Here is a 27,849-nt window from a genome sequence, read left to right as displayed (position 1 = left end):
TATAGAGATATACAATGTTCAAAGCAGAACCACCAGCGTTGCCCAGATATTTTATAGACTCTATCCATCATCAGCTCTATAAATCACATTTGTTACCCAATATAGACCACCATCCAGAGTCCATGTCCACTGACCTTCACACACTACCAAAAAGGCCACACATGCTCTCAGCCTAGAGGTGTTGCCAAAAATACTATTAAATGAGGATAATGTTACTCCAGAAGAGCCACTGCCAACACACTATTTTGAAAAACACCAAACACTAACTTCTTGAATAAACGGATATAAAATAGCCCCAGACGAGTGACATGGGTGCCCAAAGGCAATAATATGATGCAGATATATGGAGTATTGGTGCATCCTTCTGTTATATATTGGACCAAAATGTTAATGAAACACTGCTTAGCCTAGAACACAACATCAAAAGCATCAGCTATTGGTGCGGACATCTGCTACTTTGGGCAAAATAGTCTACCAGTCCTTTATAAACTCTGGAATGCAAGTCGAGTAGCATCCCTAGTCATCATCTGCCTTTGGCAAAACGTATAAACAGCATTCCCACTGGCTTTCAGAAGGTGGAAAGAGGCTAGACATAATAAATACTAAAATGGTTTGGAGTATTGACTAATCCAAAAAGTTCTTCCTAAATATAGAGCTTTTGAACCAAATATCCACTATTCGTTAAAATACACACATGGATCCCTGGTCGGCACCCTATTCAGAGACAATAGCCTCCTGGTCATCAAATACATAGATGTAAACTACCTATATACCCCCGTTACTCATCACTGGGCCCGCTCTGCTCCAGCATCAGAAACAAATAACTTACCTTCATTAGGAAAATCAGAAGAAAACAATGGGTATACATGCCTTCCACCCACAAACCAGTCCCATGGCTGAAATACACATGAAGTTCCGTTTATGAAATGGCAGAGAAGAGCTAAAGCAAATGGAACAGAATCAGGCTACTTAAATACCACTAGTTACGATTGAGTCAAGCAATTGCATCCATCAATTTTGCGCTGTCCAAGTCTTACATGCGATGGTATCTACTGAAGTGACAAGAAAATAGCTCTACGTTCCTGCTTCACCTACACCATGAGCAACAACTGTGGCCCCTAGCAGCCCATGAGGTGTCCTTAAACGTTTAAAACCTTATAAATAAATATTTCTGGGAAGCTCCACTTGGGGTTTCTAGATCACTACATTGAACACTTTATAGAGTGGCCACATACCAACATGATAATAAACAATATAAACGGCACTATAAATGAAAAAGCCAAGATCACCAAAAAAGAGCCAAGATGGCCCAATAAAGCAACCAGATGGAGATGGCGATAATATTTTAGCAACACCAGACGCGAGGATATGCTTTTAATAACTTCAGCTCAAATAGCATTAGCTAGCAAATCAATGAGAGCAAGTGGTACACCTGGCCCAAATGGCATCCCTGCCACAGTATACAAGCGGGCACCGTCTCGATAGGCCGTAGTGATGGGGCCTCTACTATAAGAATGCAGACTAGGGGGAAATATTCCCGAGACATTGAGGGGCTCACTTGAGGTGCCAATCCATAAAAAGGCTTGCAATTGTGCCCGGGGAATTATCGATTAATTACATTACTAGAAGTTGAAGGCAAGTGCTACACCAGATTAAATCAAGTGCTCCATGCTTAGGCAGAAGAAAGCTGCACCCTCGGTCTCAAACTGGCTTCCAAAAGGGCTGCCATATCGAGGACCACCTTATCTGCATCTCCATCTGATCGAAGCCACTGTAGCAGCTCAGCTAAGGGCCCTCTATGTGGGGTTCATCGACTTCCAGACTGCCTTTGAAAGAGTGTCACAGCCAAGACTTTGGGCGAGATTAAGCAACGGAGGCATCCCTCACAATGTATTAAAAGCAATCAATCATCACCCTTTACTCAGTCACCTGGGTAAAAATAAGAGTCAGAATTGGATGGGCCACCACGAGTAAAATTCGAATACAGGTTTGAAACAAGGTTGCATGTTGATACAGTTGCTATTTAATTTGTATTTGGATGACCTCCCTGACCATCTATCGCCGGTGAGAGCATTTCCACCTAAAATGGCTGGTGTTAAAAACTAAATTACTCCAGTACACGGACAACATGGTCCTTTTAGACTAAAATACCAATTGGCCGCCAGAGACTTTTCTCTGCGCCAACAGTTTACTGTAGGCCAATCTTCGGAAAGTGAATACAACAAAGACATAGGTGATGATAATCTCCCAGCAGCAAGCAAAAAAAATAAAGAGGGGGAGTTCATCGAGGGAAAGGCCGTAGAGGTGGTGACCACTTACAAATATCTTGGAGTTTGGTTACATCACAGGGACTGTTTAGCAGCACATAATCCCTAGCCCGACAGGGAGTTGCCAACTTCCTTGAAGGGGCCTTTGGTGAATAAAAAAATAATAATAATAAATGAATACTCCAGACCTATCCCCCTGCCCCCTCCTGAAGAAAATAGGGCGTACATTTCTCCTCACAGTGACCTATGGGGAGCCGACATTCAGAAGCAGAATGGCCAACTGGCTAAATAGAACACAGTCATCTTGCTATAAAAGAGCATTTCTGCTTCCGAACTGCACCTCACATGCTCAAATCCGACTAGAGTTTGGGCTAACCTTGCAGCAATGGTTATCAAAAACCAGGTTTGTAGCTTATTGCATGAAAGCCAAGCAGGCGCAGGAGTGCACGCTAAAAAATTCCATCTGAAAATGAATAAGCAACACATCAGAAAACTGGCATGTGCTTTCAAAGCACGCCTTGGGAGTCTTCTGAAGCACGCTCAAATTGAACAAGTGGGCTACAGACTCCTGTGGTGGCCAAGCTGCTGATTAAACAAGCTAGGTTAATATCGGCAGACTGGACACATACGCGGTGAAACAATTGGGGCATGATAGTTTGGCCTCAGCGCTTTACGAGCCGGGGTACCTGCCATTCTACCTTTCCCTGCCGTTCAGCCTCGCCATGAAACATCAGTTAATGGGTCTGGCTTCAGTTTAGTCCCGCTGAAGTCATATTGGTATAAGAGGAGGAACCTGGAGAAGGGCAGGCACTAGAGAGGAATCATTGACCCCTGTACCATGCATCTGCGAGGAGTTGATCCCGCTAAGGAAGTTTTGGCTTCAACAAATTTGGGGCATTTTGAGTATCTGGACCTGCCGAGGAGCCATAGAGGCATGTTTAAGAGGTGAATCTGTACAATTGGCTGCTCACTTTGTGAAGTTTATGAAGGCTGCAGTAGCACTGCTGTCTGCTTGACAATCATAAGAGTCTATGTTCAGTGCCGAACCCTTTAAAGCTCACAAGTCCCAATCAGCCACAGAAAAGAAATCCGATGTATTGACCCCCCCACCGCCCCTCTTTTCCAACATGCAGGCCAAAGAAGGGGGATGGGGGGTGACAGCACATCTATTACCAACCTTCGCTTAAAATATTTGATCTTAACAGTTGTTTTTAATTAATTATTCATGCGTACAGTTATATTTTTACAAAGGAAGAAAATGATGGAGGGAATGCTGAACAATGCAAACATTCACCCCCAGTCACAAAAATCTGGGTTTAATCCATCATTTTTTTGCTCACCACGCCACCCCAGCCATATGCACATCAGTCTTGACCCTATGCCTCAAAGGAACAGTCCAGCCCGATCGGACAAGTCAGGTCCTCCCTGGACCGGAAACAAGCATCCTGGGACCAGTTTCAGGGCATCACCCCTCAGCCAGGCTAGCTTGAATCCAGTGGTGCAGTGAGCACGGGACCCACGTCTGGGCATAACCTTACTACTTATGGCGACAAAAGCAAAAGGAACAAATTATGGTATGCGAGCAAAAGAATGATGGATTAAACCCAGATCCTTTTGACTGGGCTCAATGTTTGCATTGTCCAGCATTCCCTCCATCAATTGCTTCTTTTGTATTTGTCCCACTAAGTGGGAAGGGCATGCCCAGACGCGAGTCCTGTGCTCACTGCTACAATGGATTCAAGCTAGCCTGGCTGATGCCCTGAACCCGGTCCCAGGATGCTTGTTTCCGTTCCAGGGAGGGCCTGGATTGGCAGTTCGGGCTGGACTGTTCCCATAAGGAACAGGGTCAAGACTGATTTGCATATAGCTGGGTCCATACTGGGGTGGTATGGTGAGCAAAAGAATGATGGAATAAACCTAGATCCTTTGGACTGGGGGTGAATGTTTGCATTGTCCAGCATTCCGTCTATCAATTGTTTCTTCTGTTATATTTTTATGGCAGATGTTTTTAACATGAAGGGCTTTTTGTAATGATTTTAAGTAATTGTGCAATAAATAAATCATCCATCAAGTAAGATAAATTAAATTCCAAACTTACACAAGCATCCAATGCATTAGTATTTATTGGCCGATAGCCCCCATTTACACAGTAATGCTCAACTCTCACTGTGGCAGCTGACACATTCTTTAATTCCTTAATTCCTTACTTTACATTTCTTCTAAGGAAAGATTCCAATCCTAGATTATACATGTAAACATAGTATTGACATGATTTAAGACCACGAAAGAGACTGCTGGACGTTAAACACCTGGCAGTAACTGGGGCACAAACAGATACCTGAATAGGTTTAAGTGTTATCATGGAGCCCTAAGAGGGTGGTGGTTCCAAAGCTCAATCCATGCGGCAGCCATATGTTACGTGCCACTTTGTCTCCTAGGTTCTGAGACAAACACCACTCCCTTCTTAATTCCTTCCATGATGTGCTGGACTCTCCTAGACTTAAACCCATTCCTTTGAGTTCAGGGCAGGCTATATGCAGGAGAGGAGGGCCAGCAATGAAAACAATTATATGAAACGGTACAAAACTGTACTGCTGGACATCAAATATCATATGCCATACACCGAAATGGTGCAACAAAGAGTACAGCAATTGAGCACATGCAAGATCCCAAGAGGTCAAAAAGAGGGCGGGCGGAAGCAATACAGCAGGTTAATAATGTATTATTATATGCGAGGGAGCAGCATCTGCATTTGGTTCTAGTTTTGGGATGCAATTAACATTGTAGTGTCATCCCTTTAATGCTGGAGGGATTTAAAGGGATCTCCGATGTTCCACTACGTTAACGAGCCTGCACAATTGCACTGAAAGATAACGTCAGCTGTAAATGCAAATAATTAACAATAAAACCGTTCCCATCACAAGAGTGCCCCTCCTCTTTCGTCTATAACTTGCCCATTTCACACAACCCCAAAGACGAGATATTATGTTTGACAGGTGGACAGTTTAAAACGCAGTTTCCTTTCAGGCATGAGGGATGAAAGCCACACTGCGCAGAACCCCACCCTAGAGCCAGACAGCACTGGGACCAGTGGAGCTAAGCTGACTGCAGAGGTTATCATCTGGGAGCTGCAGATATTTCGTTACAATGACCCACCCCATCAGCTGAAAGGCATCGGACACACAGCTCAGCTCGTTTGCAGTATCCTAAAGCGCAGACCAATTATTGGCAACAGGAACCTCCCTCTACGGGAACTCCAACTCGTATGGGATAAAAATGCCCACTGGCCCCAGGATAGATGCGGGAACGCGGAAACCCTGGGAATGCAGAGTCCCTCCTTGGGAGATGTTCACGAAGTCGAGCTCCCTACTGGTCACCGAGCTTTTCCAATTAAAGTTTTAAAACTAAGTATTTACTTACTCCCTATGCCCCATGTTGCTCTTTCTATGAATCACTATCACACAGGAGAGACCGACGTCAGTACAACGTGAGTTCACACTTAACTCGCCAAAGTTAACCATAGCAGCATCGTCATAGTTATTACGCTTGTCCTCCACTATAAACCTGTGTTGTGAAGGAATATAGCATCACCATAGTCCGCGTACAACCCTATACCACTAGTGTAAACCAGTGCACTGAATCCCGTCAGACACATAAAGTCACATAAAGACAACAGGGCAGTGACGTCACACAATACTAGCGCCGGGTCCTCACGCCAGGACCGGAATGATAGCAGTGACATCACCTGCACACTCTACTGCCGCCCCCACAATAAATCAGTGCAGCAGTGACGTCACACACAGCGCTTCCTCAATTTAGAGCAGCAACGTCACACAAGCAGCTCCTTGAAGCTAAGCCCGTAACTGTTTCTCACCTTGCCGGTCGCAGGCTCTTTTCCCGGCTCTGCTCCTCCTCCGTTCCTTGCTTAGCACAGCCGCCTACAGCTCAGCCAGGCCCAGTATCTCCTTCCACACAGAAGTCGTGCTTAACTGACAGCACCAGCAGGCCAATGGGAGGGGCGCGAGACTTAAAAGGTCTTATCCAATTGCAAACGCGTTTCCAAAGAGAGTCGGGTTCAGCGTACGACAGCCAGCAAGAATAACCAATGAGAGCTGCGCAAACCTAAATAATTCCTACGTTCACATGCGGGACGTTAGAAAAGGCCGGCTCCAGCATGATCATTAAACGCGAAACTGAGCATTAACTGACTGTATGGTTTATCCAATGGAGAGTTCTCAAGCTGCGAAATTTTTCACCAGTTAAAATGTACTTCTCTGGCAGGGGCGGGACAGCCGTCGTTGTACAATACCAAAATTAACGGACAGCTGCGGCTATCCCAAAGTATGGGCGGGTTCATACTTCGGTCCAATGATAGACTTCCTTCTAGAAGGGGCGGGTCGGAGTGCAAGAAGCTGTCACTTTGAAGGCTCGAGAGCATAACTTTTTCAGTTTATCTGAACATGGCGTCTTCCTTAAGATGTTCATCGTCGGTTTCTGGTCGGACTGGCGTTTTCAAAACATCAACAGAAGCGACTTACTTTTAATTAGATTGTGTGTGCAGGATTTTTTCACGTTCCATTTCAACAAGGCTATTGAAAGAACTATATAATGTAGTACAGTACAATAATGCTTTAGTGTCATGAACCACTATTGAACTTACAGCGGTTGCCGAAAGCTTACTTTTTTATTTTTTTTATTTCGCTAAACATCATTTGTATATTAAAACAAGCATCTGCAATGCAAGTTTGAGCTATTGACAATGTAAATGCCTTTAATGTATGTTTTGGCTTTTAAACCATAAATAAAAGGCTTTGTCATTTACAATGCCAATAGCTTAAACTCTTGCAAATGCAACTCCTAGTGCATTGCAAATGCTTGAGGGCATCGCTGGGTTGCCCCCTTCTGTTCCCCATGGCCCCTGAAGAGCTCCCCGTTTGCTACGTGTTAAATAAACAAGCAGGTGGTCACACCTGCATGCGAGAGACCCTCCTGCAGTAAGAGAAACTCATTAAAGAAAATAGTGACCGCAGACCCTGAGCCTACAGCTATCGAGGCACAAACAGATCACAGCGTCAACGTGGAGGGTGGAGGCTCCACACAAGAAAGGAAGGCGTAGAAAGAGAAGGAAATACAACAGCCTGCGACCAGCTCGTAACAGCACCCACGGCCAACCAGCGCGAACGAGGCAACTCAGGACGGCCACCAAGACATACTGAAGCGAGCGGAAGCGAAGGAGGAGGAAGCAACTACGCGGAAGCAGCCCTGGCGGAAGGGCGAACTAGAACGAGGACAATAAAGTGGCCCAGCAGATTCTCCTTCGGAAACACAGCAAAGTCAGAGGAAGCCAGGCCGCACGGCAAACCCAGCCCCAAACAGAAGACGCAACAAACAGACCAGCACAAAAAGGGGTGGACGCACGCACATCAAAAGACAAAAGGTCTGGGCGGAATGACTGCCAACGAAATCAAAAAGATCAAAACAAATCAAGAGTCACCAATCAAGCTGAAGACACTACAGAGCACGGAGACAGCGATGGATCTGCTCCTAAAGAAAATAACAGAAGCCAACGACTTAGCAAAGGCCACAAAAATCTCCATGGACAATGTACAACTAGAGCTTACAGCAATACGTGCTGACCAGAGCAAGATAGCTGGTAGAGTAGGCGAGACAGAGAGAAGAATTAGCGACATGGAGGACAAGTCGATGACCATGGAAAAGGATGTTCGGTACATCTCAAAGGTATCCAGTGACCTACAAAGAACGCTAGCAGAACAAGAAGACAAAAACAGGAAAGGGAACATCAGACTCCTGGGCATACCGGAAGGAGAAGAGGAAGAAGCAGGCTCGTGCGCGGCACTACTTGAAGTATTAATACCAAAGCTGACCGGGCTTAACTTCGAAAGAACATTCGAAATAGACAAAGCTTACAGAGTGCCTGCCATAAAACAACCAAACATGAAGAGCCCGAGAACAATAATCTGCAAACCGCTGAGAGCCAACCACACCGAAACCATTTTTGCCCTCGCACGTAAAGGCCAACCCCTCAACTGGAAGGGGAAAAAGATTGTCATCACACAGGATTTCTCCAAGAGCACAGTAGAGACAAGGAAGGCATTCCTAGCCCTGAGGGAAGCCATGAAAAGAGCCAGGATAACCTGCAGCTTCGTAGGACCAGCAAGAATGAGGATAACAGACAGCAAAGGTACACGAACTTTTGATGACCCGACAGAGCTACGCGAATACCTACGGAAGCCAGATCAAGAGGAAATGGATCTGAGAAGCCCGGGGACGGCAAAAAGGAGAGCGTCCTCAGACGGTTCGGAGGCAGGCGACAATGGCACAGCAGAGCACGGCTAGAGTCACCGTCAAGCAACAGGGCTGATAAGACACTGACCAAATCAACACGGCTACCTCAAGCAAATAAACACACCTACCTCAAGATAAAGGACTACAGTACTAGCTAAGACAAAGGAGAGCAAGTCCAGAACTGGGCATGAGATCTAACTTGGAACAATAACTCACCCAGAACTTTTTGAACTTTGAGCCAGACTGAGAACACGAAGGCCAAGATATCCTTTACCAGAGCTTGATAATGAAGGTTGCGGGGAGGGATCCAACGTCCGGGGAGGCGGAGGGCGGAGAACCGCTGCTGTCGCACGTTTACAGTACTTTGACAGGGGGGAGGGGGGTGGGAGGGCGGGGGGTGAGGGGACGGAGGGGGGCGGAACAGGCAGCGTGGACAATCCTTGATTGGTGGGGCTATGTACTCTTTTCTTTTTTCCTACTTTCCCGTCACCTATTGACACACACTTCCCTATCCCAACCCAGACCCCAGGGGGGGCACGAAGACAGGAGGTGGAAGTTGAGACCATACAAGAAGCAGAGATCGCACATAGGGCATAACCACGGGAGCGGCGAGTCCATAGGGTCACCATGAATACCCATAACACCCAGGGCCTAGCTCAGATCACATCTGACATCAAGATTGTGTCTCTGAACGTCAAAGGCCTCAACCACCCCATCAAGAGACGGAAAACACTAGATTACCTGAACAGACTCAAAGCAGACGTGTACGTGCTCCAAGAAACCAGGGTAACGACAGAAGACGCTAACAAACTTAAGGCAAACTGGATAAGCGAAATAGCTTGCTCACCAGCTATCAACAAGAAAGGAGGGGTGATAACCATCATAAGCAAGAAGGGGAAATTCAAGGCTATGGGCAGTACAGCAGACACGGAGGGCAGGAGACTAGTCACAAGCATCAAGAGAGGGGAGGAAGTAATACACATAGCAAACATCTATGGGCCAAACGCCTCAAAGAAGAAGTTTTGGGAGGAAGTAGAGAACGAGCTAAGCAGGCTACCACTGGGAGAACTGGTGATAATGGCAGGTGACATGAATGAGGCTATGGACAATGCGACAGATAGGCATCCACATAGAACTAGCCACGCCACACAAGAACAGAGCATACTCAAAAACCTCTGCACCAAGCTTGGGCTAGCGGACCCATGGAGACTACAGCACCCCAGCTCCAGGGAGTACACATTCTACTCAACACCACACAATTCATACAGCAGAATAGACTACTTCCTCATGTCAAGCTCACACACACACTTGATAGACAGCACTGAAATAGGCTCGATAACAGTCTCAGACCATGCCCACATCTCTCTCTCCATTAGCGGGAAACACAACGAGCTACCATGCAGGGGCTGGCGTCTCAATAGCGACATACTTGAAGACCCTACCAACATCGGTGAGATTGAGGAAGCGATTAGAGAATATCTCCTATTCAATGACACAAAAGACACAGAGGAGGGGACGCTGTGGGACGCACTCAAAGCCACAATAAGGGGGAAGCTCATAAGCATCAAGGCAAGAATGAACAAGAAAAGGAGCAAACACATAAAGGAACTGGAAGAGCAGATAAAGGAGCTGGAAAACAACCACATCGCAAACATACTAGACAGGAACACACTCACGGCGCTAACGAAGAAGAAGTATGAACTCAACAATCTGTTAAGCGAAAGAGCAACAACATGGATAAACAAATACAAATCCATAAACTTATGCTCGGCCAACAAAGCAGGGAAGGCGCTAGCAGGCTACCTAAAAGCCAAACAGAGGCAACACTCAGTCGCAGCGATCACAGACACAGACAAAATAACACACACAGGGAACAAACAAATCCTCGAAACATTCAGGAGGTTTTACAAGGACCTGTACACAGCTGACACAGCACTAAAGGCAGACGGAGGGGTGAACCTTCTCCAGAAGCTTGACCTACCCAAGCTAAGCCACGAACAAAGTGAGGCGCTAGACCAGAGCATAACAAAAGAAGAGGTGGAGAGGGCCATAGATACACTTAAACCCAACAAAGCCCCCGGCCCGGACGGATTTACAGTGACCTTCTACAAAAAGTTCCAAAAGCAGCTTAGTGATATACTAGTGAGAGTATTCCGAGGGTGCGCCGAGAAAGGAAGGATGACAGACTCAATGGCAGAGGCAAACATCATTGTCATCCCCAAAGAAGGGAAGGACCCACAATTCCCGCAAAACTACAGGCCGATATCCCTAATTAACGTTGACTGTAAAATATATGCGAAAGTCATGGCAGCCAGAATAAACGCATACCTACCCACCCTCATAGACAAAACACAAGTGGGATACCTGAGGAATAGGCTCTCGCAGGACAACACTAGACTGCTCTGCCACCTAATAAACCGCACGGCAAATAGTACAGAGAAGGCAGTGATGATTGCACTAGACGCAGAAAAAGCCTTCGACAGAGTCTCATGGCCATTCCTAAATGAATGCATGCGCAAATTCGGGTTTGGAGACAAATACAGGGGAATGATAATGTCCTTATACAAAAACCCCCGAGCCCGCGTGGTAGTGAACGCAGCTGCATCGGAATCATTCACCCTAAGCAGAGGGACAAGGCAAGGCTGCCCCCTGTCGCCAGGACTATTCCTTCTGGCAATCGAACCCCTCCTCCACATGATCAAGACGAACACGAAGATCACAGGTGTGGAAGTGGAGGGTCAGGCCTTCAAACTCGCAGCCTATGCGGACGACATACTCATCACCACAAACAACCCACGGGAATCAATCGGGGCACTGGTACAAACAATAGAGGAATATGCAAGCGTCTCAGGGTATAAACTCAACAAGGACAAGTCAGAATGCAAACCCATGAATTGCCACACCACCAGAGCAGTACTAGGCAATTCAGGCCTGGCGTGGCAAACTAAACCCCTAAAATATCTGGGGCTCCTCTTTGGGAAAGACCTCAGATCGACACTAGAGCATAATGAGGAAGCAATGCTGAAAAAGATCAAATTGAAACTAGACACTTGGGGACCCAAATTCGTAAGCTGGTGGGGGAGAGTAGAGACGGTTAAGATGATGATCACCCCAATGCTCAACTACCCCCTGTCCATGCTACCGCTATCACTAACGACAGACTTCCACAAACAAATTGACAAAGCCATTAACCTGTTCCTATGGGGGGGAAAAAAACCTAGAATAAGTCTAGCAAAACTCAGGCTGAAAAAAGAACAAGGGGGGTTGAACCTCACAAACTACAAGGTCTTCCAGTCAGCATGTCTGGCCAAACAAGGGCTACACTGGTTAGCGCCAACACCAGATTATGTGCCAGTATGGCTCGAGCTAGAGAGGAACATTCTAGGTGGAGCTGACCCAATAATGGCCCTCACGGCAAACAAACATCCAGAAGCCAAAAACTCAATAATACGGAACACGAAAATAGCCCTACTAAGATTAGATAAAGAACTAGAAGTAAGCATCAGGAACTCCAAATGGGAGTCATTATGGTACAACTCCAAGATCACATACAAAGGGAAAACGCTAGGCAGCAAAGAATGGCTAAGCAGAGGCATAACCACACCGGCGCAACTAGAGACAGGGAACAACCCACTCACCTACAAGATGATCCAACACACAACGGGCCTGCCAGACAAGGAATTCTACGAGTTCCTAAGAATCAAAGCAGCCATCACCAAGGCAAACCTTTCCAAAAACAAACCAACCATCATACAGTACGCACAGAACCTCAACGCAACAGGCCACCAAACAGCGCAGATCTACAAAATAATCACACCACGCACCACCACCCTTAATGACAAAACGATAGCGTTCTGGGAGGGAACCATCCGCAGACCACTGAGTGAAGAAGAGAAGGCCAAATTATGGACATCGGCGTCCAAAAACAAGATCACACCACAGCTAGCACAAACAAAATTCTGGGTACTACACAGACTACACTGGACACCGGCGAAACTAGAGAGAGTAGGGGCCACCGACAACAGCGAGTGCTGGAACTGCCACACAGCAAGGGGAGACCTGGCCCACATGCTATACGAATGTCCTAAAATCAAAGCGTTCTGGGGAAAAGTACACGACCTAATAGACTCGATCACTGGCTGCCAGATGCAAAGAGGGCTTGCAGGGATAGTCACCGGCTTCCTAGAGCCACAACTCGAATCCAAAGAAATGCGAGATTTGGTTGACATGCTCCTAACGGCAGCGGTCAAAAATATTCTGCAGTACTGGAAGTCCGCCAGCAAAGCCACCTTCAAGCGCTGGTTCAACTGGGTAACATTCCTCCGAGCAGCAGACAACATCACTGCCAAACACAAGGCAGCGAACCATACAGCCAAAGAGAACATGTGGGCAGCTCTAGACGAATACCTAAAACGATAGCGCCCCCCCCCCCTCTCCTCTCTCTTTTCTCTCTCTTCTTTCTCTCTCTCGTGCTCTGGCCACCACCGGGCACTAATGTATACCATGTATATGCAAAACTTACCTTATTCATTTCAATAAAAAATTTTTGAAATAAAAAAAAAAAAAAGAAAATAGTGCTTACTGATTAAAGAAGACTACCATGTAACAACCGGAGTAAAAGTCCTTGTGGGAGGTTACAAATGAAGACAAAGTGGTACTAAGGAGGGACTAACAAGCCTAATAACGAATCAGAAGCCAGCATTTACGAAGGACAAGGACACAAGCCAATGAACATTATGGGCGGAGAGTAGGCGGGGCTTCAAGTACATACTCCACTACAGCATGGCTCTACAGCAACATTAGCGACTTTGTTTTCATTACCTGGATTGAAAGTGTGTTTTTCATTGTATTATCTCTGAAATAGTGGTGCCCCTTTGCTTCATATTTGCCACATCAGACGAGGAAATGCACTTTATCTTTAAGATCCACAGATTCCCCTTCTTCAATTTCCAAGTGTACTAACAGCTGTCTCAGTTTGTAGCCCAGGTGTAGCATTGTCATGTGATTTGTTTCTGACGCACTACTCATAATACCAGTTCTTCATCGCAGAAGCCAAGGAGCAGGGGTACACATGAGGAGATTACAGAAGACACCAAGGTAAGTGGATGCTGTGGGCACCAACCAACATTGGAACTCAATATTAAGACCCAAACTCTGCTTTTAGTTATGTCTGGGGTGCCTACTGATTAAAGGAAAATTCCCTCTATTTACACTGAGACATTTTTATCTCTTACCTTCTGGATTCCTGCCAGATAAACAGCTATGATTTATATAAGAACTCCCACTCTTTTTTGGTTGAGTCCGCCCTAGTTGTACCATCATGCCATGGTGCGGATAGGCGCAGATGATGAAGCATGCTACTATTAAGTGGGTGAGGTGTCTACTTCAAAATCTTTAGATCTCCCCCATGACAGTCCTTTCTGGCAAGTTTATCCTAGCTGCCCTTTTGTGTTTGTGGCACCAACCAACGTTCTTTTACAATTGCTAGAAACAGGTTCTGCTTGTTGGTCACCTGTGGTGTCACGCATGCGTGACAGGGCCGGCTTCAGCGCTGGTGGCGCCTGGTGCGACAATGGGTTTTGGAGCCCCGCAATGACCACCTCCACCACGGATTCCCTCATTACCACCCATTCACAGTGCGCCTCAAGTCTCCATAACCACTCTCTTTCAGATGCATTTCATTAGTTTTATAATGTCACTCGAAGTGAAGTGTGTAAGAGCACTTTACATCACACATATTTCACAGAGAAAATCGATCATACATGTGTAAATCAGTGTATAGGAAACATTAGGTAAGACAGGATTACACGGGGTAGGATTGGCATGTCATCCATACTGGTAGGCAGTATAGTTTAAGGGTGCTTGGTATGGAGAAGCACAAACTCTGAATTGAAAATGCGACACCATGGTTGGGAGTTCACTTTAATAACAAGAATTGATTTATACCCAAATGAACCCTTTTTGCAAATTTAGGATAATGAAAGGCTGGGGAAAAAATTATAACACTTTAATCTATACCTTTCAGTCTGCGTGCAATACTTTGATGACAGTCAATAGCTCACTGTTCTTTATTAGGATTATAAACTGCTAGTAACAAAAGAGAGTCTCCGACAAAAGCAGTAACCCACTGGCCTATTTACAATATATGCACATTGTGATAAGAATGGTACACGTTCTTTGCAGTAGGCATATTAACCCTCTGCACTACCTTACCACGAGTCAAAACTTCCACTAGGCAAAACTCCGATCTCTCTCCAGGAAGAACATTAATCAATGGAGTTATCTTGATATTTTTATTGTTGCCTGAAAACTGCTGGAGGCCAGGAATGCAGCAGCAGGCGCTTTTAAAACCATAATATTTACCAACGGCTACCTCTACCCAAGTCAGCACCCGGTGCGGTGGTGCCAGTTGCACCACCCTAGAGCCGGCCCTGCGGGACAGCACAGGGCAGTCCATCGCCCACCTGTTTTACACCCCACTGATTTCGGATTCTATGTCAGAGACTGAGGGTCAGATTATGCTTTTCCCGCTTTACTGCAAACATACAGCAGCCAAAGAAGAACAATTTAATATACAACTATATTTCCAATGGACCCCATGAAATACGCCATTAAACATTCCACCAATTACCAGGCATTGCACCCTCTAAATACAATAGACACTCTCTTCCTGCCTCTTTCTTTGTTGCTCGGAAGTCAAGATAAGCATCTGGTATTTTGGTTGCTCTAATGAATGTTTTAAATAGCATGTAGAGCCTTTTATTCTGTCTACTGTTCCGGTTGTATCTGTAATTAAATGTTATAACGTGTGGCTTTGATTAAAACATAGTGAATTTGTCTTTCCCTAGTAACGCGCTTGCAAGAGTGTGCCTTTTACACATGTTTTTCTTAGAGTGTATTGCATTTTGTTTTTCATTTGCAGCGCTTTGGTGACTTCTGTGTAGTGGCAGCGGGCCCAGGACATGCCACGAGCCAAATGGAGCAGCCCGCAAGCGCAGTCCTATTTCTGTGAACATGATTATTGAGCATGCATGTATGCGATCGGACCCATAATCCAGAAGGGTATTTGGAAGCCGGCTCACGGCTGAAACAATTGAGCTGAGGAGTAAGAAAACTAGTGACACTCCCCAGGCTATTTATAATAATAATAATAATAATAATAAATAATAAATAATTATAATAATAATAATAATACGTCGATTTGTAAAGTGCAATGGTTACACTCATGCCAGTGTGTCCCCGCGCTGCGGTAAAGTCAGCCAGAAATCAGAGGCTCAGAGCCCTCACCCAACTATACTTGGGGAAAGAGAAACGTTTTTTTATTTTTTTATTTTTTTATAAATCTTTTTATTATTTTAAAGCAAAAAAATAAACAGACATATCCGGTGCCATACATACATCCAATAATGACAGGGTGAATTGGTACAAAAAACAGGATAGACGTAGAGCGACAAATATACTCGAGAGGCTCGCACAATTAAGCACAAAACAAAATGTGCATCAGTATAATCGGTTAACAGTTTAGTTGCGGGTCCTCAATACCTTCCCACCCATAAAATCGAAACGGCAGGAGAATCATGGCAACCAGATATTAGAGGTTAAGGATCAAAGTCATGATATTTTGCCAATATTACGAGTCAAGGAAAGACTGAGAAAAAATAAAAAAGAGAAAAAACCATATGGGCGATAACAAAAAGAAAACAATAAACCCATCCCCCCACCCTGCACCCCTGCAAACGGCTATCGCCTAACCCCCAGTAGCAGCGTGCCTGTCGCCCCAACTAACAAGGTTCTAAAAGAAGAATCTACCGAAGTAGAGAAGAGAAGTGAAGGAGGGCATGTTCGTACAGGCTCCCGGTCGCCCCTCCCCCCGCCAGAACCAAGGATCCCCGAAGTGAAGTCAAGAAATCTATCAGATAGCAAATATGTATCTCAACAAGGGGATCTTCAAACACCGCCCAGCCTTACTATTGCATAAGTTTAGCAGATTCCGTGCCCATCGATACTTGAGTCAAACCCAGTCCTTCGATCTCATCCTTGGCCCACCCGATCAGACACATGAGTCCCCTCCGGATAAACCACCTCTTCCACAGGACAGTCCGAGTATGAAACGACGGTAATAGAACTCAATGCAAGACAAAGTAGTAGAACGATAGTGCCGTGAACATCGTCAGGTCCAGAGGCTCCCTTCCCCGTTATGAACTCCCAGCGTTGAGTCGTCCGCCATCTTAGCGGCTCAGATGCATAGGGAAGTGGCGCTGTTTCATTCCGATAACAATTCTCGTCAAAAGTTTCTGGAGTGGGAACATCAATTAGTCCTTCCATAGTCGGCAACGATCGTAGGTTAAACAATCCCTTGGTGGCATCAAGCTTGTGTATATCGTCGAAAACACTGGTCAAAGGCTCCGATACCTCACACGATAGGGGGTCTATTTCCTCCATCAGAGTCGCCATATTGGGTGTCTCGGTTGTCGCTGTTTCTTGTAGTGGAGTAGGGTCCGGTCCAATTCGTTCCATCTCAGCCAAGCGCGCCATCATCGTCTGAATGCGGTCTTCAATGTACACATGAATTGATTCAATGGCTGCCAACACAGTTCGTAGCGACGGATCACCCACATTCCGTTCCACCACTCTTCGATCGGTGTCGATCATGGTTACTTCCTCCGGCAGGCTCGATGTCTCAGAGGGGGACGGGCAAATAGGGAACGGTCGATTGCAGAGGGAGACTTATCGGTTGTTTCGATGATATCGTAGGGCCGCCAACGCTGGCGGAGATCCAAACCCAGCGAACACCAGCGGGCCCGTTACCGGGTCACCGGGCAGGGCCCCCGTCCACAGCTGCAAGCGTTGATTTGTCACCCCTCCTCCGACTTTCAGCAAGGCAGCCAACCGTCATCCACATCAATCCGAAAAAGCGAGGACATTTTTTTTCCCCCCACTCCGGTAGACCGGACCCAATCACACCACCACAGCCGATGTTGTTGAACTGAAACCCGGATGGGCCAGTACTCGAGACCCCGGCTTCTGGGCAAATCTAGGCCGCAAACTTCCACTCGACATATCTTCGTCAGCCGAGCAATTAGAGATCTCGGGAAAGCACGGCAGGTTCATACACACTGTGGCTGGGCGCAAGAACAGGATAAATATCAGGATATTCCGGCGGGAGTGAGAGGTTGTCGGAGCCGGGAGCCTACGCGGCCATCTTGGTTGCTAGCGTGGCTCCTCCCCAAGAGAAACGTTTAAAACTTTTTTCTGAAACATCTCTCCTGAGTCTCCATTGTTTTGCCGCCAGTAGTTGAAAAGACCGACCCCCCATCCTGGCCTTTTTGATAGTAGGGACGCACACCAAGCCTACCCCACCTGACCTCAACTGACGTGTGGGAACATACGGGGACAGGAGTTCAGACAAATACAGAGAGGACTTTCCCTGCAAGATCCGGTGGCAGACGCAGAGTGCCTTGAAAGTGACTCTTTCTTTTTTCGGGAGCCAGTGTAGTGCCGCCCGAGCTGCCCTAGCCGATGACCTTCTCGGGCGCCTCAAGATAAGGTGGGCTGCTGCATTCTGCACTCCCTGCAGACGGAGCAAGCACTTGGCTGGTGCGCCTAGATAAAGAATGTTACCATATCTAGGCGCGACGTCACCAGCGCATGGACCAGAGTCTTCCTAGCCGCCACGGGCAGCAGGTCCAAGGTTTTACGCAGGACCTTCAGAATCCCGAAGCAGGCACCTGCCTCCGCCTAGTTTGATAGTCAAAAGAAAGGCTGGGATCCAACCAAACTCCCAGGTTTTTTGCCTGCACACAGGGCGTAGGTGTCTCCCCCAAGTCCTGGGGCCACCATGCCGACGACCACACAGTCGGGGCCCGACCCACCACCAGCACCTCCGTTTTATAACAGCTGAAAACGCTAAAAGTTAAAAGTGCTTGTACCCATTGATGCCCAAGGCACACAAACGTGGTGGTGTTGAAACAATCGACGCAGGAGGAATCTCCAAAGCACAAGTGCCTCTCCATCCACCTCAGAATATACATAAAGACATTAATTGAGGACTATTCTTAGTCACTATCTTAGTCACTATTAACTTTGGGTTGCCCTTTCCATTTCCCTATTTTAGATGGCACTCTATGGGTCTGAGTTTAACATGGCAGCCTCTCAACCCTTCAACCTGTGGTGTTCTGTTGTAATGGAACTATGGCAACAGAGTGCCACGTTGTGTTTGTTCCAACTGGAATGTGGTTAGTTGTCAGTTGGAGATTGCGGTCCTCTGTGTAGGACCTGTTCCTGTGCTCTCCTATCTGTTGTACCTAAATAAAATTACAACTTACCAGAACCCGCCTGCTTTACATTTTGGTGACGACCGGACGAGCCTGCGTCATCGCAATTCCAGTGAGACATCTCCTCTTCCAGTGCAGATTTTCTGATTGCCTGTTCTGATGGAATACAGCTGCTACAAGTTTGTGGTAAGGCGTGTCAGGTAGGGAGAGCACAGTGATACCCCTGGGTTGTTGTACCATCATTGCAGCGCAGGTTTAAGGAAGTTTGTCCCAACCTTCAGCAGTTCCTGACGGCCTCAGCAGGGCGCAGGGACAGCGCGCGAGGGAGCCACTGTTCTGCGTTGCAGCTAGTTGGGCAGGCACAGCGTGTGAGGGAGCCATTGTTCTCATTCACCGCAAATTGGCCCTATCGTGAGCGCGCATACCACTTGACCCCTGTTGTGCCATCAATGGCATTTCGCCTTCTTCCTGGTTACAAGCTAAAGGCGCAGACTTTGTTTTGTGATTCGGCGTGCGCAGCTGTTCTTGCTAACATTCGGTGATGCGCACATCTACTGGCATAAGCGGCCATTTGCACATTTATCCTTGTTGACACTCAGTGATGCGCACACCTGTTAATAAATAAATTTTCCCTCTGCATCGTCACTCTGGTTGTCTGGGTCCCCCCCATCTGCAAGATGGCAGGGACTGAGAGGTGTGCTTCACCCTGCCTCCCCCCCTGAGGGGTGGGGTTGGCGAAGGTGTGCACACCTCCCTTCCTCACATAGTTTCCCATCAATTCTCCCGCCCAAAGTGGGGGTCAGAACCGGTGAGGGCCAGTTGCTGGAAGCAGCAAAGGCCTGGGGTGAGCATGCTGCCTCAGGCTCTCAAGAGTGTAACAAGTCTGCTGTCTAAGGCACAGCTCTTCCCTTAAGGGTCCCCCTGGGCCTATGAGCTCAACCTAGTAAGGGTCAACTTCCGTGTGCTCAGTTCCCTCTGGGGCTTCCAAATCCTCTCACTGAGGATAGGGATCCTGATTCTTTTGCTGTTCAGAAGCTGTTTTCCCAGTCTTCTTACATTTCCTCTCGGAAGGTTGGACCATTCTTTCAGGCTCCAACACTTCTTTTTTACCCTGCTTGTGGCTCTGTGCTCTAGTCTTGACGCATAGAATCTCCGGGATGTCCAGCATTGCTGCATGGGTTTTTAATTCTACCTCAGCCCATTACTCACCATATGACACTGGCATATATCCCTCAGGGCCTCTATTCTAGACTCATTGATTATGGGGTATTGCAAATATTTCTTTAAGTTGGGTGGCCACACAGCTAAAGTGGCAAACTCATCTTTACCCTCAGTGACTAGAACTACTTCAGTGTGAAACCTGATTTGCTCTGGGCACACTGTTGATCCCATCTGGAGACTGACTACACCAGTAGTAGCTGTAGGAGAACAAGTAGCATCTCCAGTAAAGTGTCCCAACTTCTTACAGTTGAAACACCAGACCTTTAGAGGATCAAAGTTCTTCCCTTTGTTTCTATTACTGGACTGGGAAGAGTTTTTGGACCCATTCTCCTGAGCAGGTTTTTGGAGCCCTTTTGAAGACTCAGGCTTTTATCTTTGGGGTTATCACCCCCTTTCACCTGGAAAGGTTTTGTAACCCCTTTCGTTTGGTCACACCCAGTGGATGTTTTTGTTACCCTAGTCTTGACCAAATGGCCTGCCTTCTTTCCCAATTCTTGGGGAGAAATTAGACCTAGGTCTACCAAATGCTGATGTAACTTTTCATTCGTGCAATTACTTAAAATATGTTCTTTCATAAACAAATTGTAAAGTCCATTGAAATCATGAGCATGGTAAACATCCTTTACAACGACTGCAATACTGCCCATGCCCTTACCCCGCATTGTTTACTCAAAATCTTTTACAACGCAGGGCTTTGCACAGCAAACCATTACAACCCATTCCCCATTACAACACCCCGGTGGAGTTAGAATAGTATATTGAGTTGTCATGGACAATGCGTTGTAATGGATTGCGTTGTAAAGCCCTGCGCAGTAAAAATTATGGGGTAATGGCACACATTGTAAAAGTGTGCAGGTTAAAGTGTCATATTCCATGCACATTATTTCCAGTTAACTAACCATCTAGGCTGAGTAGTCAATAAAGTCAATCCAGGTCTGATTTTGGGTTTTGTGAGCCCCCCTGAATCTAATTCGATATTCCTCAGTTATGAGTCCAAAATGAGGTCATAAGACCCAGCATCTGCCTCTGTAATGGTCAGGAGTCTATCCCTGCAGTTAACCAGTGAACAGTTCCCAAACGAGTGCCTCCCCACCCACCCCAGTGTGACTTCTTCACCTTTCTCATTTCACAGGCCCTCTCAAAGATTGTGAACCAATTTGTGATTTCATCACCCTCTTCATATTTAGGGACAATCCCTTTGGGGATTTTAGGATCATAAGATTGCTCTTTATTCTTATTAACTATGTTGCTGCCACCATTAATGGAAGCTACGCCCATCTATGCTCTCTTTTTCTCTAGAGCCAGGAGTCTGGTTCTCCAAATCCAATCTTTTTGTCAACCTTACAAAAAGGTTGGTCTCCTTATTGAGGCTGTCCTCAAAGTCCTCAGAAGCACCTGAACCACCTGTGTGGGATCTAGGTGCTGTGAGTTGTATTCTTGGATTGAGGGGCACTGTGGCCCTTCTTTCCCTATGAAGTAGGGGGGCAGTAGTTATTCTCATCCCCACCCTGTCATTCTTCATCTGAGAGGTCTTCACCATTCTCAGAAGGATGGCCCTTAGCACACCCTGCCAATTGCTCCTGGAGCTTTTGTTTGGAGGGATGGAACCCCATGGTAATATTTTTCAGTTTGCATAGAGACCTTAACTCCCTAAATTCTAAGCGGAGATAAGGGGGGTCGAGCTCCTCGACCTGGTTCTCTATGGCATTGTTGTTATCTTTACTAACAGCTGGGTTCTTGTTAAGAGACATTGTAAAAGAAAAACTTCTAACCTCTCTTACCCCTAACTAAATTGAAGTTTTATTTTTCTAAAATTCTAAAGGGACTTACCAAGGCCCTAACAAGACTTTTAGTAATTTGGAAAAATGTGTCAAATTCAAAAATAAAAATTCTGAAGACAATTTAAAATTTCTATTGTGTGATCAGGTGTTGAACAAGTAAGTCCAACAAATGCAAAGTTTTAAAATCCAACACTAAGGTAAAAGTAGATTGCACGGTAGAGCTCCCGCCGGCCCGGCCTTAATTCGTTCACTTATCCTGGTCCCCGAGCCTGATACTGCTTCCCGGCGACTGGTGCGGAGCTGGTGGAGTCCCCCGCCTGCTCCGGAATACCGATCCTGCAATTTTCTCTCTCCTGTGCCCGTGGGGAGGTGACGGCGCCCTGCGGCCTGGTGACCGGCTGGAGACCGGGGTCCTCGAGTTTCGGGACGCCCGGCGGCGGTCGTGGGCTCGCGGGTGGTGGTGGCTTCAGCTGCGCCGCTACTGGTTCCATCCTACTGCTGCAGCTGCCCGCGGACCGCGGCGGCGCCCTTCATCCTTGTGCCTCGGGTGGCCGCCTCTCTCCCCTGCAATCGGGGGGAGGCAACGACGGCGTGCGGCCTGGTGACCGGCTGGAGACCGGGGTCCCCGAGTTTCGGGACGCCCGGCGGAGGACGCGGGCTCGCGGGTGGTGGCGGCTTCAGCTGCGCTGCTCCTGGCTTCATCCTACTGCTGCGGCGGCCCGCGGCGGCGCCCCTCCTCCTTGTGCCTTGGGCGGACACCTCTCTCCCCTGCAGTCCGGGGGAGGCATCGGCGAGGGGCGGCCTGGTGACCGGCTGGAGCCGGGGCTCCCAAGTTTCGTGACGCCCGGCGGCGGCGGTGGGCCTGCGGGTGGCGGTGGTGCCCGCTGCCCCGCTCCTGACTCAGTACCCCTACTGCTACGGTTGCCCGCGGACCACGGCAGCGCCTTCCCTTTCCAGCACCTTGGGCGGACATTTGTGGAGATAAACGCGGGGACGGCCTGTCCCGCCTAGGTGAGGCCGGTCCTCGGGTTTCGCGGCCTCGGGCCTGGGCTGGCCTCTTGGGATTCTTCCACTGCAGTTCTCTCCAGGGGCCTGGGGCCTCCAACGCTAGTGGCAGTACCTGGGGGGTCCTGAGCCTTGTTGGGAGGAGTGCCGGTCCTGCCCGGCGTGCAGTCCCGGCGAGCCCGCGTTGGGCCATGACCAGAACCGGAGGTGGCGGCCCGCCTAAACATGGCCCTATTGATAAATTCACGGGGCCTAGTGGTGGCTCCGGGGCGGCCGGTGGCAGCGGTGGCCCTGGGCCGGACAATGCGGCGATCCTGGCGGCCATCACCCAATCCCGGGATGCACTTGATGCCAAAATCGGAGCGGTGGGAGCGGATGTCGCGCTGTTGCGCCAGGACCTCCGGAATGCGGTGGGTCGGATCACCGAGGCCGAGTCCCGGATAACGGTGACCGAAACAGACATTGGCGCCCTGAAGAAGCGGTTGGCGGAAGTGGAGGGAGTCCAGAAGACGTTGGCGGCCCGCGTGGAGGATGCCGAGGGGCGTGCACGGAGGAACAACCTCCGCTTTATTGGCTTTCCGGAGCGGTGCGAGAAGGACGACATGGAGGGGTTCTTGACCCGGTGGCTGGAGAGTTGGCTCCCCGAAGGGGTGCTGTCCACGTGCTTTGTTATCGAGAGGGCGCATAGGGCCCTGACCCAGCGGCCACCGGAGGGTGAGGGTCCCAGGCCAGTCATAGCCCGGCTGTTGAACTATCACGACCGCGATGTCATCCTGCGGGAGGCGAGGTCCAAGGGCTCGCTTACCTTTGAAAATCGTACCATCATGATTTTCCCCGACTACACGAAGTTGGTGCAGCAGCAGAGACAATCCTTTGTGGCCGCCAAGGCCAAGTTGAGGGGCTTGAAGCTCCAATACTCTCTCCTGTACCCAGCCCGTCTACGAGTGGTGCACCAGTCCAAGACACATTTCTTTGATTCGCCTGAGGAGGTTTTCCGTTGGACCGACGAGACGGTGCGGCTCCGGCCGCATCCCCAGCCAGGTCTGAATCCGGGCGGGTCCCAGAGGTCATCGCCGGAGCGGACGAACCACCAGAACCGGAAGGGTCGACACCGGAGGTCCCGGTCTCGGAGGCGGGCGGCCTCTGCAGGTGCATCGCAGACAGGTGGTGCGAGGGACTCGGAACACTCTGATGCCGGCAGTTGAACTCTGATGGGACTGGGCCTTGTTGCTGAGTGCTGATTTACCCTTCATAGGCTGGTGAGACTGTTCTCTTTTGACTTCCCTATGCCAGTCTGTTCCCGGTTGCTGACTCTTATTGCTTTGAGCGGGAGCGCAGTAGGGCTCGGGAGGCACCTTTTATGGGCCTCTGACCCTCACGGTTGTGAGTGTAGTGGGGGGGGTGGTGTGTGTGTGTTGATTGGGGTGTTGGGATCCATTGGTATGGCGGGCCCTGGGTTCTCTGTTCTGGACCCGGGTCTTTCCATGCCGCGACAGATGCTTCAATGTTCTCTGAGGTATTGGGGTGGGGGGAGTGGGGCGTGGGGGGATGTTCTTTGGTTGCTAATGGTTGGGGGGGTTTGGGTCTGGGGGGGGTTGCTGAGTATTGGGGTGGGTAGGGGGGGACCACACGTGCCTATGATCGTTGATTTTATTGCTTTGTGGGGTGCGCCGGGGTGGTGTGGAGGGCCGGGTGCTGGTCCCTGTATCGATTATGGCTGATGATGTGACTATGTCTCCTCATAAGGCCCTGCGTGTTGTGACATGGAATGTGAGAGGAATTTTGGACAAAATCAAGCGAGGGGCTGTGCTACGATGGCGGAAGAGGGAGATGGTAGATGTGCTGCTGCTTCAGGAGACCCACATGCTGGGTTCCAAGGCCCTTAGCCTCCAGAGGTTTGGATTTCAACAAGTGTACCATGCCGGTTTTACAAGGGGCTCGCGGGGGGTGGCTATCTTGGTGCACCGCAGGGTGGCTTATGTGCATGAGAAGCAATGGATAGACCCTCAGGGCCGCTTTGTTTTCATCATGGGCCTGCTGGGTACCGAACGGGTGGTGTTTGGTAGCGTGTACGCCCCCCCCCTCTCCAATGGGCCATGTCTGAGCGGCTGTTCGCGCTGTGGGATGAGATTCCGGAGGTGCTGACCATGGTGGGGGGTGACTGGAATGAGGTTATGGATGTGGGCCTGGATCGTCGGACAGCCGTTTAGATGGCGGATGTCGTCCGGGCAGCTGCAACGGCCCGAGTACGTACATCACCTGCGCGAGGCGCTTGATCATTATTGGCGTGAGAATCTTGTGGGTGATGTGGATGCAATTGTGGTGTGGGAGGCGCTGAAACCCACGTTGCGGGGTATTGATATTGCTTGGTGCGTGGCTGCTCGGCGGAGGCATCGGGAAGCCATTGTGACTGCTGCCGCCCGTGTGGAGGAGCTGGAACGGCGTGGTGGTCTCGGGAGCGACGACGACATGGTGCGGCGGCTCCTACAGGCCCAACAATCGTATGCCTCCGTCTTACACGATGAAGCCCGGCAGGCGTGGCTCGCCACGCGCAGCAGGGTATACCAGTGGGGCGACAAGTCCTGCACTATGCTACACAGGTTGTGCCAGGTGACCTTCCAGCCTCTTGTGCTGCCGGGTCTTACGGCTGAGGACGGCTCAGTTATGACTGACCCGGCCCTATTGGCGGCTAGCTTTGCCCGCTATTACGAGACGCAGTACGCCCCTTGTGACCACTTGGAGGAGGATGGGATCTCCGCTTACCTTGACGATCTGCTACCGCGGGCCGTTCCAGATGAGACCAGGACTGCCCTGGACGCCCCGCTCACGGCTGAGGAACTTGGGGAGGCCCTTGGTCAACTGAATACCGGGAAGGCGCCCGGCCCGAGCGGATACCCGTGCGAATTCTATAAAAAGTTTCACGTCCAGCTGGGGCCCCACTATCGGCGTGCCCTAGAGGCGGCGCGGGCTCAGGGGGAGCTGCCGCCGGACTGGCGCCACGCCGAGATCGTGGTCTTCTTAAAACCGGGCAGGGAGCCGGACAGGTACGACTCTTACCGGCCTATTTCCTTGTTAAACATCGAGGCTAAGATCCTGGCTAAGGCCTTAGCGAACCGCCTGCTACCCCATATCACTGACCTGGTCCACCCCGACCAGGCTGGATTCATGCCAGGGAGGGCTACCCGACATAACATCCGACGGGCGCAAGCGGCAGTGGATGCTATGGGTGCTAGCGATGAGCAGGCGGCACTCTTCCTGGCGGATATGGACAGGGCCTTTGATTCTGTGAGCTGGGCTTACCTGTTTGCCCTCCTAGCCCGCCTCAACCTGGGGCCGGTTTTCCTGTCATATGTCCGTCTTCTTTACACTAACGTGACGGCCTCGGTCCGTGTGGCAGGAGCTACCTCTGGGCGTTTCCATATAGGTCGTGGTACTCGGCAGGGCTGCCCTCTGTCCCCGTATCTGTTTGCCCTTGCCATGGAGCCCCTGGCGTCGCGGGTACGAGTGGATGCCCGATTGTGTGGCTTTGTCTGGAATGGGGACCTGGCGGACAGAATTGCGCTGTATGCGGATGACGTCCTCTTCTTTCTCACCGACCTGCAACGCTCGGGCCCCCGGGTCTTAGAGATTATGCGTGCGTTCGGCGAGGCATCGGGCCTCCGTCTCAACCTTAATAAATCGACCCTGTGGGTGCTGGGCGGCGGAGTGGTTGTCGACCCCTGGGCTGCGGAGTTGCGCGTGGTGACGGGTGGCCTAAAGTACTTGGGCGTTTTCCTATCGGAATCGCGGGCTGTGGCCTGGGCGCGTGGAGTCCTGCCGGTGTGGGAACGGGTGCAGGCTGATGTCAAAACTTGGTCCAGGATGCCGCTCACTATCTTTGGTAGATCGGCCATCTTCAAGATGGTGGCGCTTCCGCGTCTACTGTACCAGCTCCAGAATTTCCCATACCCCATCGGCTTGGAGTGGTTCCGTCAGGTTAACTCGGTGTTGGGTCGCTTCCTGTGGGATGGGGGTGCGGCCAGAGTAGCACTGAAGACATGTTTTCTGTCCACATACTGTGGCGGCCTGGCCACCTCGGACCTCCTCTCCTACTACCAGGCTTCCCAGCTACTTGTTCTTAATGAGTGGTGGTATGGTGATAGAAGCGATCCGGCCTACGCCCTGGAACGGTCGCTCATGGGTGACCATACGCTCCACACCATCCTGTATTCGGCTCGCCTGCGTCGTGGGCTACCTTCGGTCACAAGGGTGGTCTTTGCCGTGTGGCGACAATCCTTGCGCCGCATGGGATGGTGGGGCAAGTTGACGGCTGAGACGCCGCTTTGGCATAATGGTCTACTCCCAGAGCTGGCGGCTCTGGCCGGCTTTGAGGGTTGGGAAGCCATAGGGGTTACACAACTGGGTCAGGTCATGTCTGGCACCACCCTCAAATCCTTCGAGGAGCTCCGCACGGAATTCCAGATGCCTCAGTCCCAATTCTTCCGCTACCTTCAGCTGCGCCATGCCCTCGCCCCGAGCATCGCCGGTCTCGACTCCTTGCCAGAGTTTAGCCCGATCGAGGCTAAGGTGTTTATGGGAGACTTGGGAGACAGGAAGGTCTCCAAGATATACCAGACACTAATTGTCCACTGCTCCTCCACCCTGCACTCTCTTCGGGAGGCGTGGGAGGTGGACGTGGGTCCTCTCGACGAAGACGACTGGAGGGAGGCGCTGGAGTCCCCACGTGGAACTGCCATTGCTATCCGGCTCCGGCTCATTCAATTCAAATACCTGCATCGGGCATATTATACGCGTGAACGATTGTGGAAAGCTGGTTTGATTGCATCCCCGGAATGCTTGCGCTGTGGGTCGGTGCCTGGGTCCTTAATGCATACTGTGTGGACGTGTGGCCGGCTGACTGTGTTCTGGAGGGGTGTGTGGAGTTGCCTGGCTGAGGTGCTGGGCTGGGACCTTCCTCGTACCCACCGGTTGGGCCTATTGCACATCATGGAAGGG

General features: G+C 49.5%; 1 protein-coding gene across 29 annotated transcripts in view; it reads right to left on the bottom strand.

Annotated features, from left to right (window-relative positions):
• The window catches only part of MAP4 (microtubule associated protein 4), a 1,839,191-nt gene extending 1,832,565 nt beyond the window's left edge, over window positions 1-6,626 (bottom strand). For 27 of the 29 annotated variants that reach the window (XM_078662498.1, XM_078662501.1, XM_078662504.1 and 24 more), the window contains exon 1: window positions 6,142-6,479. The gene's annotated coding sequence lies outside the window, so the exon portion shown is untranslated. Of the gene's footprint in view, window positions 1-6,141 lie in introns of all 29 variants that reach the window. The other 2 variants (XM_078662502.1, XM_078662520.1) reach the window with 1 other exon arrangement.
• Window positions 6,627-27,849: the final 21,223 nt, after the last annotated feature.

This window comes from Lissotriton helveticus, chromosome 10 (assembly GCF_964261635.1).
Source record: "Lissotriton helveticus chromosome 10, aLisHel1.1, whole genome shotgun sequence".
In the NCBI taxonomy this organism is placed as follows: Eukaryota; Metazoa; Chordata; class Amphibia; order Caudata; family Salamandridae; genus Lissotriton; species Lissotriton helveticus.
Note: the sequence above shows the minus strand (reverse complement) of the source record. Positions and strands in the feature narration are given on the sequence as shown.